The sequence below is a fragment of the Vombatus ursinus genome, unplaced genomic scaffold (assembly GCF_900497805.2).
Source record: "Vombatus ursinus unplaced genomic scaffold, bare-nosed wombat genome assembly UNPS02014797.1, whole genome shotgun sequence".
In the NCBI taxonomy this organism is placed as follows: Eukaryota; Metazoa; Chordata; class Mammalia; order Diprotodontia; family Vombatidae; genus Vombatus; species Vombatus ursinus.
Genome location: NW_020954575.1, coordinates 7,299,558 through 7,316,349, shown reverse-complemented (window position 1 = coordinate 7,316,349; position 16,792 = coordinate 7,299,558). Strand labels below are relative to the sequence as shown.

Below are 16,792 nucleotides of genomic sequence, written 5' to 3'. Positions count from 1 at the left end.
TATCTTCTCCAAACTTTGTGTTTTCCCTGGTATCTAGAACAATAATCTGCACACAGTTGATACTTACTAATTTTTGTTGAACCAATGAATGGCTTCAGATAACTATTCATTTAATTAAATCCTTCATCACCCGATCTTTTACTTCCTCTTTGTCTAGGTGGACCTCTGCTGTCCCTCATAGGGCACAAAGGGTTAAGAACTCAGTGACTAAAAAAAATCTCTACCACGGAGAAACAAGAAAAATAATCACCACATCCTGATGCACTTGAAGGACAGATTGCTTATGACAGGATTGCAATTTGGTCTCTAAGTGGGAGACATGATTGCAGTCATCATCAATATTACTGCCAGCTAAATCTACAAGGGACACGATCAGGTAATTGAGGCCCCAAATTTAGATTTTATCCAGACCCCAAGATTAATAGGAATGGTTTTAGGGAATTAACTGTTTCTGGGCGTTCTGAGGCATACTGTCCCTTGGGTGTCCATCATCATAATTGGAAAGGAATCAGCTGTGCCTCAGATCAGAACAATTGGGTGGGGAGGGTTGGTGATCTATTGTCTGAGCTGGCTAGCTCAGATGCTAAGAGACCAATATCAGAGTGCTAATGAGATCAAGGTCATGAGATCCCTGTGTGGGTCAGTGATCTCTGGTTTGATTTCTGTCCTGGTCAATTAACTCTGTTCTATGGTTAAAGATAAGAGCAGTTAGCATTTATATAGCACTTTAAGGTTTGCAAAGTACTTTTAAAAAATATTATCTTATTTAATCCTCACAACAACCCTGGGAGGGAAGGACTACTATTTTCCCCATTTTATAGTTGGTGAAACCAATGCAGAAGAAGGTTAAGTGACTTTACCAGGGTAAGTATCTAAGGCCAGATTTGAATTCAGGTCTTTCTGACTCCAGGCCTAGTGCTCTCTCTACTGTGCTACCTAAGCTGCCTGTCATGTATCTAGCCTGTCTGTAACTTTGAACAAGTCACTTTATAGTTCTGGGCCTTAGTTTTCTCATCAATAAAATGAAAGGGAGAGATGACCTTCTAAGGTCTCTTGCAGTTCTAGATCTAGAATCCTCTGGCCTCTGGGGGCCTTACTTTCCTCAAAAAAATGAAGGATTTGGACTAATGATATCCAGGTTCCTTTCCTTTCTTTTTTTTTTTTAAGGTAGTTGGGGTTAAGTGACTTGCCCAGGGTCACACAGCTAGTAAGTGTCAAGTGTTTGGTCTGAGGTCAGATTTGAACTCAGGTCCTCCTGACTTCAGGGCTGGAACTCTATCCACTGCTCCACCTAGCTGCCCCTCCTTTTCTTTCTAAACACTGGCCTCAAGTGGGATTGTAACCCTGGCTTCCAATGTGATTGTAACCCCAGCTAGTCGCCTAGTAATGAAGTGTTATTGGGTAGAACAGACTAGAATAACCCTTTTACCTTTGGAAGAGCAATTCCAAAGACCCACCTTACTGACCATGAGGTAGCAGGCTCATATTTGGATACAAAGGGAAAGATGTGACATCGGCTTGTAGGATTCATTTGCCTACTGGGACACTGTGCCAGGTAGTACAGTGGCTAGAGCACCGGGCCAGAGTCAAGAAGACTCATCTTCCTGAGTTCAACTCTGGCCTCAGACACTTCCTAGCTGTGTGACTCTGGGCAAGTCACTTGACCCTGTTTGCCTCATTTCCTCATCTGAAAATGAGCTGGAGAAGGAAATGGCAAATCACCCTAGCATATTTGCCAAGGAAGCTCCAAATGGAGTTGTGAGTTGTTGGACATGACTGAAAAACTACCAAACAGCAACATGGAAGTCTGCCAGATCCAACACAATTGATCTGATTAAACAGACCTTGAAGGATGGAAGACAATATAGAATAGTGGCCTTGGAATGGGGGATCCAAAACCTGGGTTCAAACCTTGCCTCTGAGACTTGTTGGCTATATAACCCTGGGTAAATCACCTGATGTCTCTGTGCCTAGCTTCCTCATCTGTAAAATGAGGGGAAGTGTACTTAATGGCTTCTAAGGGTTAAGCTTTGAATTTGTGGTCTTATGTAGTAGTCATTAGCCCAGGAAGGAAAAGAGGCCATTTGGGTCTTCATTTTGCACATATTAAGACTCACTACTCTAAAAACAAAACAAAACAAAACAAAATGACCATTTCCCACAACCAAGTCAAAAAAAAAGGAACTTTTCTCGACCTGGATGCTGAGCAGAATGCTTCTGGGATTTCTCCCTTCTCATAGCCTACCTGCCTCTCTCTTGGAACTCTGAATCCCCAGGCGTGAAAAAGACAATGCCTTCAGAATGTGAGGCAAGTGGAGGTGATTGAGGGGAGGTAGCTTTGATTATTTAAATTTCAACAATCACTCAAAGCTCAGGGCACCATTAAGAACTTCAACTACAGTCTTCCCTGTGAAATCAGTCACCCTTTCAGGGACTCACACAGGCAGGGGAGATGTTGATTTCAAGGCAGTTAAGGAAATAAAAATGGAAATCTTTTACCTGTGACCCAAATTCTCCCCAGCGCTTGGGCTTCTTCTCAGCATCCTAATGATGATTCTTCTGGTGACAATGAGAATTTAGGTATATGAATTACAGTAGCAATACTTCAGGCCCAGGCTTGAGGTTGAATCAAAATCTCCAGATTTTTTGGAGGCAGCGTCATGTGGTGAAAAGAACCCCAGATCTAGCATCAGATTACCAGCTGTGCAACCTTGGGCAAATTTCTTGACCTCTCTGAGCCTCAATTTCTTATGGGTATAATAATATTTGTACTTTCCCACCTCATAAGACTGTTTGTGAGTGAAGGCCCTTGTAAACCTTAAAGTACTATAGGTTATGTTTTTTTTCTTTTACTTATATGGTTATTCCTTCCACACTGCAACTTTCCCCATCACAGTTTCACTGTACCTCAGGTTGGAGTAAGAAATTAAATGGGAATTTTGGGGGAGTTTTGTGAAAGTCCTAGATGACATGTGAAGGCTGGCAGATGACACAGAGCCTATGACCAAATACTTAACCCAAATTTTACAATAAGGTTCTGTAAATACCCCATAAAAGAAAAAGAAAAAAATTCAGACTTCTTCTCTGGTACGAAAGGAGGGCCAAATAATTTTACTCATATTTTCCAGATCACGGAGGCACCAGGTCCCTACCCCTGAGATGTGGAAGCGATAAGTGTAGTTTTATTAAAGCACAGACTGCAGTTATTACTGTTGTTCACTTATCCTACTTTCTTCATCTTCAATAGGTCTAAGTTTATCAGCATTGCTGTTAGAGAGAATTTTCACGGCCCAAGTGTCAGTGAAAGATTCTGAATTTCTGGTTTGGATGTGGTTTTCACAGCTGTGGGCCTCAGTTTCCCATCTGTGAAGCACCTGGTTCTTGTGGTTTCCCCAAAGATTTATGAAGCCTTTCAGTCTTTTAATCGAAAGTAATTTGCAAAGGCCATAAAATTCAGAGAAGGAAAGGCTGAAAGAAAACTGTCTGAGGTTTTCCAAAGCTTTGAAGGTAAGGTAAACCTCTGGCATTTGACTCTTAAGAAGGGTGGAAATAGTTTGTTCCCCACCTACTTGCTTTTGGGTATTTAAATTTCAGTCCCTATTTCCAGTACTGTCGCCCAACCCTGGATCTCACTTGGGCCTGAATGAATTTGCATTGTGTTTATTGAATGGTATAAAAAGGCAGGTTGGGGATTGGCCCAACCATTCTGGAAATCAATGTGGAATCATGCCAAGAAGATGAGTGAGATGCCCCTACCCCTTGACTCAGAGATCCCACTGCTAGGTACATACACTAAGGAGGGCAAAGATAGAAAGAAAGGTCCCAAAATATTTATAGCAGTACTTTTTTAATAGTAGAAAAGGCTGGAAACAAAGTAAATCCCTCGGGAAATGACTAAACAAATTGTAAAATCTGAATATTATGGAATATCATCTTGCAAAGCCTAGGAAGACTTGTACGAACTGACGCAAAGCAAAGTCAATAGAACCAGGAAATCAATATACACAATGAGCACAGCAACGTGAGTGGAAGAAACAATCACAACAAAACAGAATGCTACAAAATTATAATACCTGAGCATATGGCAGTGGCCTTGGAAGACTCAGCTTCATGAGTTCAAATTCAATTTCAGATACTTACTATCTAGGTGACCTTGGGCAACTCCCTTAAACCTTTTTGTCTTATTTTCTTCATCTGTAAAATAAGCTGTAAAATGAAGGAAATGGCAAACCACTCCAGTATCTTTGCCAGGAAAATGCCAAGTGAGGTCATGAAGAGTCAGACATGACCGAAACGACTAAACCACAAAAAATTATGGGTGTAGAACACGGCATGTAAGGCTGGAATATCTACTCACTTATAGCCGGTGGTGCAGTAGACAGAACATGGGGTCTGGAGTCAGGAAGACTTGAGTTGAGTTTAAATCTGGCCTTAGACACTTACTAACTATGTGATCCTAGGCAAATTGCTTAACCTCCTTGTGCCTTGATTCCCTCAGCTGTAAAATGATGATAATAATTGCACCTCCCTTGCAAGGTTGTTGTGAGCACATAGCACAGTGCCTACCATATAATAAGTGCTATATAAATGCCTATTCCCTCTCCTTCTCCCTACTCATTACATCTTGTTTCCCCATTAGAATCTGAGGTACTTGAGACTATGGAGTATTTTTGTCTACTTTATCCTCAATGCCTATTTACTACAATGCCTGGTAAGTAAGAATCAAGTGAGATAATATTTGTAAAGCGCTTAGTACAGAGCCTGTCACATAAAAGATACTTAATAAGCGCTTGCTCACTTCTCTGCCCCCTTTTGATTCTTTGTTGTAAGGGCTAGCTCTCTGGGGGCAGGATGGGGAGAGGCATATTTGGAAATAAAGGTGCTACGAACGTTTTTTAAGAAGGAAGAGATACCCAGATGGTCTCCAGATCCTGACACTTTGGGATTTCCCAAATCCTATTCTAACTGCTTCCCAAATTCATGATCCCTTTTCCTCAGGTCAAGTAGGATCAGAGGTGTGCTGTTAAATATTTAATAATCAGCTCTCTGAAAAAAATTTTAAGCAGTTTAATCGGCATTATTATAATTTTCTCCATCGCTTTCTTAAGTCTTCAACCAACAAAATCAAGCCCTGATTTTGAGTGTTTGCTGATTTCTGAAGTGTAAATTCTGACATTGAAAATTTAACAATTGGCTCTCTGAGCAAATATAAACTGATTACAGTATATCCCTAGGTAATGAACAAAACCCTGATTCATCTCTGTTTAGAGTCAGGGCTTGGATTAGGGAATTCATTCTCTAATCCAGTTGAGGCAGAGATGGCTGGTTTTATTTGGGTCAGTTCTAGGAACCTGTTAGAGAGGCAGCTGAGTGCTGTACAGGTTAGAGTGTTAGACCTGGAGTAAAGAGGACTTGAATTCAGATCCTGACTCAGACATTTAATAACTGTGTGACCTTGGGCAAGTCTGTCAGCCTCAGTTTCCTCATCAGTAGAGTGGGGATAATAACATCATCTACCTCCCAGGGCTGTTGTAAGGATCAAATGAGATAACATATACATAGCACTTTGTAGCCCTTAAAGTGCTTATATAAATGCTAGTTATTATCATGGTTCATCTGTGGAGTAGGATGGAAGTAGATGAGGAATCAGGAGAGTTGGATTCTAGTCCTGCATCTGTCACTAACTAGTGACTTGATTCTGAGCAAGTCAGTGCCCTTTTCTGGGAACCTAAAATTCGGAGATTAGACTAATGGATTCCAAGGTCCCTTCTGCAGGAAGTCTTTTTTTTTCTTTCTTTTAATAATGGATCCAATCTCTATTTGTAAACTCTCTGGAACATTCTATGACTTCTTTCCTCCAGTCGGTTTACACCACTGTCTAATATTTCTCACTCCAGCGAGAGCCAGAGAACTTTAACAAATTTATCTTCTGGCTGACGCAACCTGCTTCCCAGGTTATTTTTCTAAACAATTAATCATCAGGTACATGATTTAATTGTCCCAGGAATCCTCAAGGCCAGCATTCTAAAAGATGCTGTTTAGTTTAGGACAAGGAGCACTCCATCCCTTCTCATTCAAATGGAACTCCCATTTTCAAAGCTCTTTCCAAAGTTGATCACGCTGACTGCCAACTTTTAAAAATGACATAAGATGCTCAAACAAATCCTGCTTATGTATAGCTACCCAGGCATTTTAAAAGACATTTCCATTGCATAATTATGAAACGATCAGCCATAAAACACACTGCTGCCGTGTTAAGTGAAATAACCATGAATTATTTGGAAGAGAAAGGCCTGTCACAGAGGAAAGATGCCATTGGCTTTGGCCCCTCATCTCTCAATAGTACATTGCTACCGTACATTCCCATGGTGCGTTTCAAAGGATCAAGAAGATTTAGAAATGGAAAGAACTTAGAGGTCATCTTGCCTGCCCATACCCCACCCCCAATTTGATAGATGCAGAAACAGCTTTAAACAAGCGAATTGTCCTGAGATCAGTTACTACTGAAGCTCAGATTTGATTATTGTTGTTCTGACTCTTTGTGAATCCATTTAGTGTTTTCTTGGTAAAGATACTAGATTGGTTTGCCATTTCCTTCTCCAGCTCATTTTACAGATGAAGAAACTGAGGCAAACAGGATTAAGTGACTTGCCTAGAGTCACACAGCTAGTAAGAGTCTGAGGCTCGATTTGAACTCATGAAGATGAGTCTTCTTGACTCCAGGCTCAGCACTCTAACCACTGCACCACTGTCCCAGATTTGTATCCTAGCTTTTTGGCCAACTCCAAGACCAAGGCTCTTTTCACAACAGTATCCACTAGGACACTGGATGTTCCCTTGCTGGGGATGGAGGGTCAGTGTGGTACAATGGAAAAAGGACCAGCTTTGGAGTCAGAGGACCGAGGTTCAAATCTTGTCTCTCTCATTTATTACCTATGTGACCCTGGGCAAGTAACTGAAATCTTCTGGCTCTCAGTTTTCTCCTTCATCAAATGAGGGGGTTGGGTCCTTGATGGTCTCTGGTTCTACGTTGTAAACCAAGCAGGGGTTCTTGACTTTTTTGTATCATGAACCTCTTTAGTAGTCTGGTATGACATTCTCAGAATAATGTTTTTAAATGCATAAAATAAAATACATAGATAGGATTACAAAGGAAACCAAAGGTTCGTGAAAATAAAGATGTGATTTTTTTTTTTGCTAAGTTCATAAACCTTCTGAAATCTATCCAGAGAACCCTTGGGGATCCATGGACCCCGTTCTGAGAAGCTCTGTCCTAGATTCTAGGCCTCTGAGATCCTTTTCAACTCTGAGATTCTATGATTTTGTGATTTTACCTTTTTAGGCCTTGATTTCCTCATACAGAAAATAAGGGGGAGTGTTGGAAATAGATGATGTCTAAAGTCTGTCCCTTCCTGCTCTAAATCCTATGATACAAGTCCAATGTTCACATCACACCCTTTAACTGTGGGTGTTTCCCAAGGTTTGGTCCTAGGCCCTCTTCTCTTCTCTATATCCTCTCTCTTGGTAACCTCATCAGATCCCATGGATTTGTCATTTCCGTACAGACTTCCAGAGCTACATATCTAACCGCCGTCTCTCCCCTCAGTTTCAGTACTGCATCACTGATTGCCTATTGGACATTTCAAACTGGATTTCTAAAAGATAACTCAAACTCAACATATCAAAAGTAGAATTCATTACTTTCCCCCAAACTCTCCCCTCTTCCAAACTTCCCTATTTATTTCAAGGCACCACCATCTTTCCAGTCTCCCAGATTCATAATCTCGGCATTATCCTGGATTCCTCAATCTCCTTCACTCACCTATCAAATCAGTTGCCAAGTCTCACCATGTCTACCTCCATCACGTCTCCTGTATCTGACTCTTCCACACTTACACAGCTAATAGGTGAGTTCAGGCCCTCATCACATCTTACCTGGATTATTTACAATGGACTCCTAATTGGCCTCCCTGCCCCAAATTTCTCACCACCCTAGTCCCTCTTACACACTTCTGCCAAAGTAATTTTCCCTAAGCACAGAGCTGACTCTGTGATTCCCCTGCTTAACCAACAGCAGTGGCTTCCTATTGCCTCTAGGATCAAATATAGGCTCCTCTGTTTAGCTTTTAAAGCCCTGCATAACCTTTCCCCAACTCGTCTTCATTTTTTTTTGTTTTTTGGCTAGGCAATGGGGTTAAGTGACTTGCCCAGGGTCACACAGCTAGTAAGTGTTATGTGTCTGAGGCCCTATTTGAACTCAGGTCCTCCTAAATCCAGAGCCAGTGCTCTATCCACTGCACCACCTAGCTGCCCCACCCCAACCTGTCTTTACAGCTCCATTGGAGTTTAATCCCTGGCCCATACTCTGCAATCCAGCCTAACTAGCCTTCTCTTCGTTTCTTCCAACACTCCATCTTTATCTCTGTGCTTTCATACTGGCAAGCATATGCCGTGCTTGGAAAGCGCTCCCCCTTTACCTCTTCCTCACTGAATCCCTCTCTTCTGAGATGTGACCCAATGACTTCTTCATGAAGCCTTTTTTGATCCCTCCCACTCCCACCCCTCTTTCCTAAGTGACCTTGTATATACTTTGTAAATATTTGTATTTATTAAATTTCTATTTATGTTGCATATATTTACATATGTACTTATTGTCCCTCCCTTTAGAATGTAAGCTCTTTTAGGGCAGCTAGGTAGCATGGTGGATAGAGTGCCAGGCCTGAAGTCAGGAAGACCTGAGTTCAAATCCAGCCTCAGATACTTCCTATCCGTGTGACCCTGGGCAAGTCACTTGACCCTTTTTGTCTCAGTTTCTTCATCTGTAAAATGAGCTGGAGAAGGAAATGGCGAACCACTCCCGTGTCTTTGCCAAGTAAACCCCCAAATGGGGTCACGAAGAGTTGGACATGACTGAAAACAACTGAACAACAACATGGTTTCATTCTTTGTACTTGTGTCCTCAGAATCTAGCTCAATGCCTGGCACACAGTAGATGCTGAATAAGTACTTGTTGGTTGATTGATTGATTGTTGATTTGAAATCTCCTTTTATTGTGTGAACTAGCCTAGGTCAGAGCATGAATGAGGCTGGAACAAACAAAGGTAAGACTTTGGGAATAATAAAATTATACTTCTTATGTACTTTTTTTTTTTTAGGCAATTGGGGTTAAGTGACTTGCCCAGGGTCACACAGCTAGTACGTGTCAACTGTTTGGTCTAAGGCCGGATTTGAACTCAGGTCCTCCTGACTTCAGGACCGGTGCTCTATCCACTGTGCCACCTAGCTGCCCCTCTCTTATGTACTTTGGAATGTAGTTATTGTCTGTAATAACATGTGCTGTCTTCTAGGGCTATATCCCAAAGAGATCACACAAAAGGGGAAAGGATCTACATGTACCAAAATATTCATAGCAGCTCTTTTTGTGGTGGCAAAGAATTGGATATTGAGAGGATGTCCATCAATTGGGGGATGTCCATCAAGTTGTGGTATATGAATGTGATGGAATGCTATTGTGCTATAAGAAATGATGAACAGGCTGACTTCAGAAAAACCTGGAAAGACTTGTATGGTCTGATGCTGAGGGAAGTGAGCAGAACCAAGAGAACATTGTACACAATAACAACCACGTTGTGTGATGACTAATATTGATAAACTTAATCCTTCCCAGCAATACAAGGACCCAAGACATCTCCAGAGGCCTTGTGATGGAAAACGCTATCCACATCCAAAGAAAGAACTATGGAAGTCGAATTGCTATTTTTTTTTCTCTTCTGTTGAGTTTTGTTTCTTCTTTCTGATGGTTCCTCCTATTGGTTTTAATTTCTACTTACAACATCACTAATGTGAAAATATGTTTAATATGAATGTAAATGTATAGCCTATATCAGATTGTGCACTGTCTTGGGGAGGGTGGTGGGGAGGAAGGGGGAGAAAAATTTTAAACTCAAACGCATATGGAAGTGATAATTGATAAATCAAAATAAATTAATAAAAAAATAAAAATAAATTTAAAAAATAACATGTGCTGTGTCAATGACTTTTTGTGTTATCTCCCCAGTTGGAGAAGTGCACACTCTGAATGTTTTCCTCCCTTGGTTCCTCATTTTCCTCCTACTAGAAGCTTGGACTCTGCTCCTGTTACAATGGACTCTGATGGCTTAGTTTTTTTATTTATCTTGTCCAGAATCAGGCCTCCATATCTCTTCCCTGCCCTTTGTACACATGTAGCATGCCTCCCCTCTTTTCCTAGCTCTCCTTTATGTGTTGCTTTTCTCAATTAAAATGTAAGCTTCCTGAGGGCAAGAGCTGTTGTGCTTGTTTTTAATTATATCCACAATACTTAACACCATGTCTGGCACACAGTAAGTACTTAATAAGTGCTCCTTTATTCTATCGACCTATCTGTCTACCATCTGTTTCTGTCTCTGTCTCTGTCTCTCTGTCACATGGATAGAGAATAAGGGAAGGTTGCAGTCAAGATGGCCCAGCACATGTGTGTGCCTCTTATTGTCATTCTACCAATGAGCTTGGCCAGGTAAATAGCAGCCAGGCACCCACAGAGAACATTCTAAGAGAAAGAAGACATTCAGATATTAGGACTAAGACCTGGAACAGAGATATGTGTCCATTACCTGAAATAACATATAAAGAGAGGTCACTGAGCTCCAGGTATGAATAAGGCCAGCAAGGCAGTCTGTGATGGAAAATTAAAGATGTATATGCTCCTTCTGGGTGCTATGGACTTAAAGGGTCCTGCTTTTCTTCATAATTCCATACAAAAGATAAGAATGCATCCTTTTGCTCTACTGTTTGTACAACCCAAAGTCAGCTCCTTTCAAAAACCTCTGAGAAGCCTTTGAACAAATCAAAGCACAAAAGGGTCATCTCTCTCGGAGCCTACATGTAGTTAAGGAGTTAGGGAATGCATATGGCTCAGTGGTCAAGGATTCCCATTTGGTCAACATCTGGTTTATCTGGAAAGATGTATGCTAGGTATGAGGATATTTCAACATGTATGTGGGAAAGGAATCACTGAAGACATGTAAGAGCAGAAAAGGAACTAGGCTGATTGAATAGTAAGATTGAAAGATAACAGGAAGATAAGCCTGTGGTTTCTATTGTAATTGATGGCTGACATCCATTTACCTGCTAGCTGCTTACAATAACCCTTTCCTACCTGGGCTTCTCCTAGAAGATCCGGTGGTCCCCAAAAAGTGATGTTGATTGGATTGAGGAGGCAGCTCTCTGTTGTTTAGTCTGTCAGGACTCCGTGGGTTCAAAACTGACTTGGAAATGGGTGGTGATGGAGACTTCAGTTCTGGTAGAGTTTGAGACACAGAAGATATGATGTTTCTTCTAGTTTTTCAGAGGGCATATCTAAGAAGGCTTTGATCCCGGGATATGTGATCTGACTAGAATGGAAGAAAAAGTTGAGGCTTCATAATACAGATGTTCTGATGTTGCCACCTTTTGACCTTACTCTTCTTCCTACTGAGCTGAGGAATTTTACATGTAAGCTGAGGAAACTTACATCCTTTGTATCTGGCAGACAGAACTTCTATTTTTTCTCTCTCACCTCTGTTCTGGAGATTAGAGCATCATGGCCTTTCATCTCCTCTGTGGGCAGTGATGGAGAGAAGAAGCTTGCTCTTCTAGAGGGCATGAGTGACTTGCTAGTCTATCTCTCTCTCTCTCCTGGTATCTGTCTATATCTCTCTCCCCATGCTAAGTATTCTGGTAGAATGTAAGCTTCTTGAGGGCAGGAACTACCTATCTCACTTTTCCAGTCATAACCCTAGCATAGCACTTGGATTATAGTTGGCACTATACTGGGAACTATATTGGGAAGTTTCTACGAGGTAGGCCAATTGGGTCTGGGAGAGCTAATCCAATTCCATCCTCCTCTCAGGATTAATTGTATGTCTCTTATCTTTAGCGTTTTTGTTAAGTATTTTATTCTCATTATATAGAGACCATATTTTATAGATCTGTATGTTTTCCTGAGTTAGGGATTCCCCCTGAAATTCATGATGGACCATGTGCTTAATGATATCCATTCACTACCACCATCACAGGGGTGGAACCAAGATGGAGGAGTGAAAGCAGTGACTTGCTTGAGCTCTCCCCCAAACCCCTCCAAATACCTGTAAAAAATGGCTCTAAACAAATTCTAAAGCAACAGAACCCACAAAAAGACAGAGTGAAACAAACTTCCAGCCCAAGACAACCTGGATGGTTGATTGGAAAGGTCTATTGCACCAGAATGGGAGAGAAATGCAGTTCAGCATGGGCGCACAAGCAAAGATCAGGCCTCAGCAAACCTGGAGTAGGCCTCAGAGGACTGAATCACAGGCAGCAGTGGCACTTACCAGACTTCTCAACCCACAAATGCCAAAGACAACTTAGAAGGTCAGTAGGAAAAGTCTGTGACTGCAGTGAGAGAGAAGCGTGGTCCCAGCCCCAGTCCCCACGTGGCCCTGGGGTGGCAGCTGCTTCCAGAGCTTCTGGCCCACAGACTGAGGGGAATCAAGTGGCTGATCAGAGGGGGATTGCAGGGATCTCTTTGCTGGTGCTCAGACAAGATTTCCTTGCTTTGCCCATGCTTGGATCTGGGTCGCAGTTCTGGGTGGCACTGCAGGGATGAGGAGGAACACTGGCATGGTGGAACTCGTAGTAGTGGTGGAGAGGGAATCCTCCTCACAGTTCCAAGGCAGAAAAGAGTGCTTGTGGTCACTCATAAACCAGAGTACAGTCCAGGAAAGGAGTAAACGCCTCGCCCTTGATCATACCACCTTGGAAGAATTGAAAATTTACAGGTCCCTAGAAGTATCTCTGAAAACAGCTGCTCAAACCCCGCCAAGCCTGGGACAGTACATTCACCACACTGGAAGCAGACTCCTACCTTAACAATGAGTTTATAACTCAAGTAATTGGCTGGGATCATGAGCAAACTGCACAAAAAAAAGTCAGACCACAGAATCTTTCTTTGGTGACAAAGAATATCAAAATATACAACCAGAAGAAGATGACAAAGTCAAAGCTCCTACATCCAAAGCCTCCAAGAAAAAAATGAATGAGTCCCAGGCCATGAAAGAGCTCAGAAAGGATTTTGAGAAGCAAGTAAGAGAAGTAGAAGAAAAACTGGAAAGAGAAATGAGATTGATGCAAGAAAATCATGAAAAACAAGTCAACAGCTTGCTAAAGGAGACCCAAAAAAAAAAATACTGAAGAAAATAACACCTTAAAAAATAGCCTAACCCAAATGGCAAAAGAGGTCCAAAAAGCCAATGAGGAGAAGAATGCCCTAAGAAACAAAATTGACCAAATGCAAAAGGAAGTCCAAAAGCTCACTGAAGAAAATACTTCCTTAAAAATTAGAATGGAGCATTTGGAAGCTATTGACTTTATGAGAAATCAAGATGTAAAACAAAACCAAAAGAATGAAAAAATAGAAGACAATGTGAAATACCTCATTGGAAAAACAACTGACCTGGAAAATAGATCCAGGAGAGATAATTTAAAAATTATTAGACTATCTGAAAGCCATGAACAAAAAAAGAGCGTAGATAAAATCTTTCAAGAAATTATCAAGGAAAACTGCCCTGATATTCTAGAACCAGAGGGCAAAATAGAAATGGAAAGAATCTACCAATCACCTCCTGAAAGAGATCCCTAAAGGAAAACTCTTAGGAATATTATAGCCAAATTCCAGAGTTCCCAGGTCAAGGAGAAAATATTGCAAGCAGCCAGAAAGAAACAATTCAAGTATTGTGGAAACATAATCAGGATAACACAAGATTTAGCAGCTTCTCCATTAAGGAACCACAGGACTTGGAACATAATATTCCAGAGGGCAAAGGAGATAGGATTACAGTCAAGAATCACCTACCAAGCACAACTGATTATAATCCTTCAGGGGGAAAAAATGGACATTCAGTAAAATAGAGGACTTTCAAGCATTCCTGATGAAAAGACCAGAGCTGAATAGAAAATCTGACTTTCAAATATGAGACTCAAGAGAAGCATGAAGAGGTAAACAGGAAAGAGAAATCATAAGGAACTTATTAAGGTTGAACTGCTTACATTCCTGTATAGAAAGATGATATTTGTAACTCATGAGATCTTTGTCAGTATTAGGGTAGTTGGAGGGAAAAAATTATATGTATAGATAGATAGATAGATAGATAGATAGATAGATAGATAGATAGGTAGATAGACAGATAGATGGCACAGAGTGAGTTGAAGATGAAAGGATGATATCTGGAGAATAAAATTAAGGGGTGAGAGAGGATTATACTGGGAGGAGAAAGGGAGAGGTTGAATGGGGTAAATTATCTCACATAAAACAGACAAGAAAAGGCTTTTACAATGGAGGGGAAGTGGAGGAAGGTGAGGAGGAATGAGTGAATCTTATTCTCATCGGATTTGGCTTAAGGAAGTAATACCATACACACTGAATTGGGTATGGAAATCTATCTTACCCTACAGGAAAATAGGGGGGAAGGTGATAAGAGAGTGGGGGAGGATGATAAAGGGGAGGGCAGATTGGGGGAGGGAGTAATCAGAAGTAAACACTTCTGAGGAGGGACAGGGTCAAAAGAGGGAATAGAAAAATGGGAGGGGGGAGTTAGGATGAAGGGAAATAGAGTTAGTTTGTCACAGCATGTCTACTATGGAAGTGTTTTGCATGACTGCACATGTATAACCTATATTGAGTTGCTTGCCTTCTCAATGAGGGTAGGTGGGGAGGGAGGAAGGGAGAAAATTTGGAACCCAAAGTTTTAAAAACAAATGTTAAAAATTGTTTTTACATGCACCTAGGAAATAAGATATACAGGCAATGGAGTATAGAAATCTATCCTGCCTTACAGGAAAATAGAAGGTAAGGGAATAAGAGAAGGGGTGGGTTGGGGAGATAGAAGGGAGGGAAGATTAAGGGAAGGGGTATTCAGAATACATGCTGTCTTAGAGTGGGGGGAGAGATGAGATGAGGAGAGAATTTGGAACTCAAAATCTTGTGGAAGTGAATGTTGAAAACTAAAAATAAATAAATAAATTTTTAAAAATTGTTTTTATACCCATTAAAAAATACCTATCACCTTCACCACCATCTCCAAGAAAAATTGTGCATATTTATATTTCTTGGGGAAGTGGGAGAGAGGACAATTCAGCCTGTCACATGCCCTATTGGCCATGAATGACAAAAATCCCTAGGTGAAGAGTCCTAGCTCTTAACAAGTGTGGATATTATAATCTTGGCAATGGTTGCTAGTAAAAACATGTAAATAGTAAGATAGCTGGTGGAGAAAATCAGGCAACCTTATTAAACCAGTTGTGTTGAACCATGAACAGTACTGTTCTAGGTGCTAGAGGACATGCAAAGTTTAAATATGATATGCTTCCTGCCATCTTGAAGCTTGAGATGATGATAGCAATAGCATTTCTCTCTTTTCCCTAGTTTGAGTAATAGGATGGGGAAGACAAAAATCCTTAAGTTTTGGGGCAGGGGACCAGTACTGAAATTTGGAGTGAGGTGATAATGCCAAAGAGAGGGGCAGAGATCTGGGGGAGGATACTCCTAAAAACAAGGGTTTCCAAGTACATAGCCCTAACCAAAGATATCTTCCAGAGGGGACACTACCAAAGAAGAGGTGATCAAAGAATTTCAAAAGTCTGTCACTTAAAATGTCATACAGGGTGAAAAGTGTAGCCCCCATGAATGGATCAACTTCTTTAAATATTCTCTGAGTTAGACTAATGATCTGCTGATTGTGATGTATAAAAAGTTTGGGAGACATAATTTCTGGGTAATTAATCATTATATTAATCATGCTAGCATATAACTAATGAAAGGGTCAGTGGCACTCTTGAATGCCAAAGATCCCTCATGGAAGCCACTCAACACATATTCCCTTGGAAGAGTGGGTGCTCCTGAGGGTGACAACTCTGATTGATTAATAACTAATGAGAAGAATGAATATTATAATGAAAGGTGGGCTTATTCTAATGAGGGGTTGGGTGGGGGTGTAACTGATCACTCAGTCTTGGATAAAGAGCCTATTTATCCAGACCACCCCCCAGTTAGGGCAATCTAGACAAAAAGGGGTACACCTCTGCTCAGACCTGATTGAGTGGAACACAATGGGCCAGAATTTACCTTAGATGAAATTCTTTGTAAGATTTTCTAGTTGGGTGGGGCAACAACTCCCACCCAGGATTGAAAGGCATATACCCTGGGGACTGGGGCAATCCCATCCATCAACAATGTCCTTCAGATGCTGGTTGGTCTAGTAAAGAATTAGGATATAGGAAGGGATCTCCCCAATCACTGGTTATTTAATAATCATTTATCTCATGGTAATGCAGTTGAGTGGGTCTTCTCCCTTCCTTGGAGGATTTGCCAAGCTGTGGTCCTGGAACTTCTCTCCTCATTTGATTGGGTATCGAGCAACCTTTCAACCCAATTAAAATGTCTCAATCAATTCTCACAGTATTTGTGGAAAAGAACCAGTCAGATTGTTCCCTCCTCCTGCTTCCTCCTCTGAGCTTTACTGCCCCTGCCACCATAGTCACAGAGAAGTGAAATGAACCAGAGAAAACAAATGCTTCGGTCATGGTCACAGAGGAGGTTTAGTCCTTTAGGCAAGCCATAGTTCTAATATTCTCTACAAGGGGAGTTCTGGATGATTCTGACTCTAGGTCTTTTAATGATACAAACTACTTGTCTCACTCTACAGTCAAACCAAAGGTGTAATTATGGGAGATTATGCTTTGCTCCAGGGTTTTAGCAGAG

At 41.2% G+C, this 16,792-nt stretch overlaps 1 long non-coding RNA gene across 1 annotated transcript; it reads left to right on the top strand.

Annotated features, from left to right (window-relative positions):
- Positions 1-162: 162 nt before the first annotated feature.
- LOC114049343 lies at positions 163-9,388 on the top strand. The gene is made up of 3 exons (XR_003569855.1): positions 163-376; positions 4,640-4,711; positions 9,348-9,388. It is a non-coding gene; the product is annotated as an uncharacterized LOC114049343 (long non-coding RNA).
- The last annotated feature ends 7,404 nt before the right edge of the window (positions 9,389-16,792 follow it).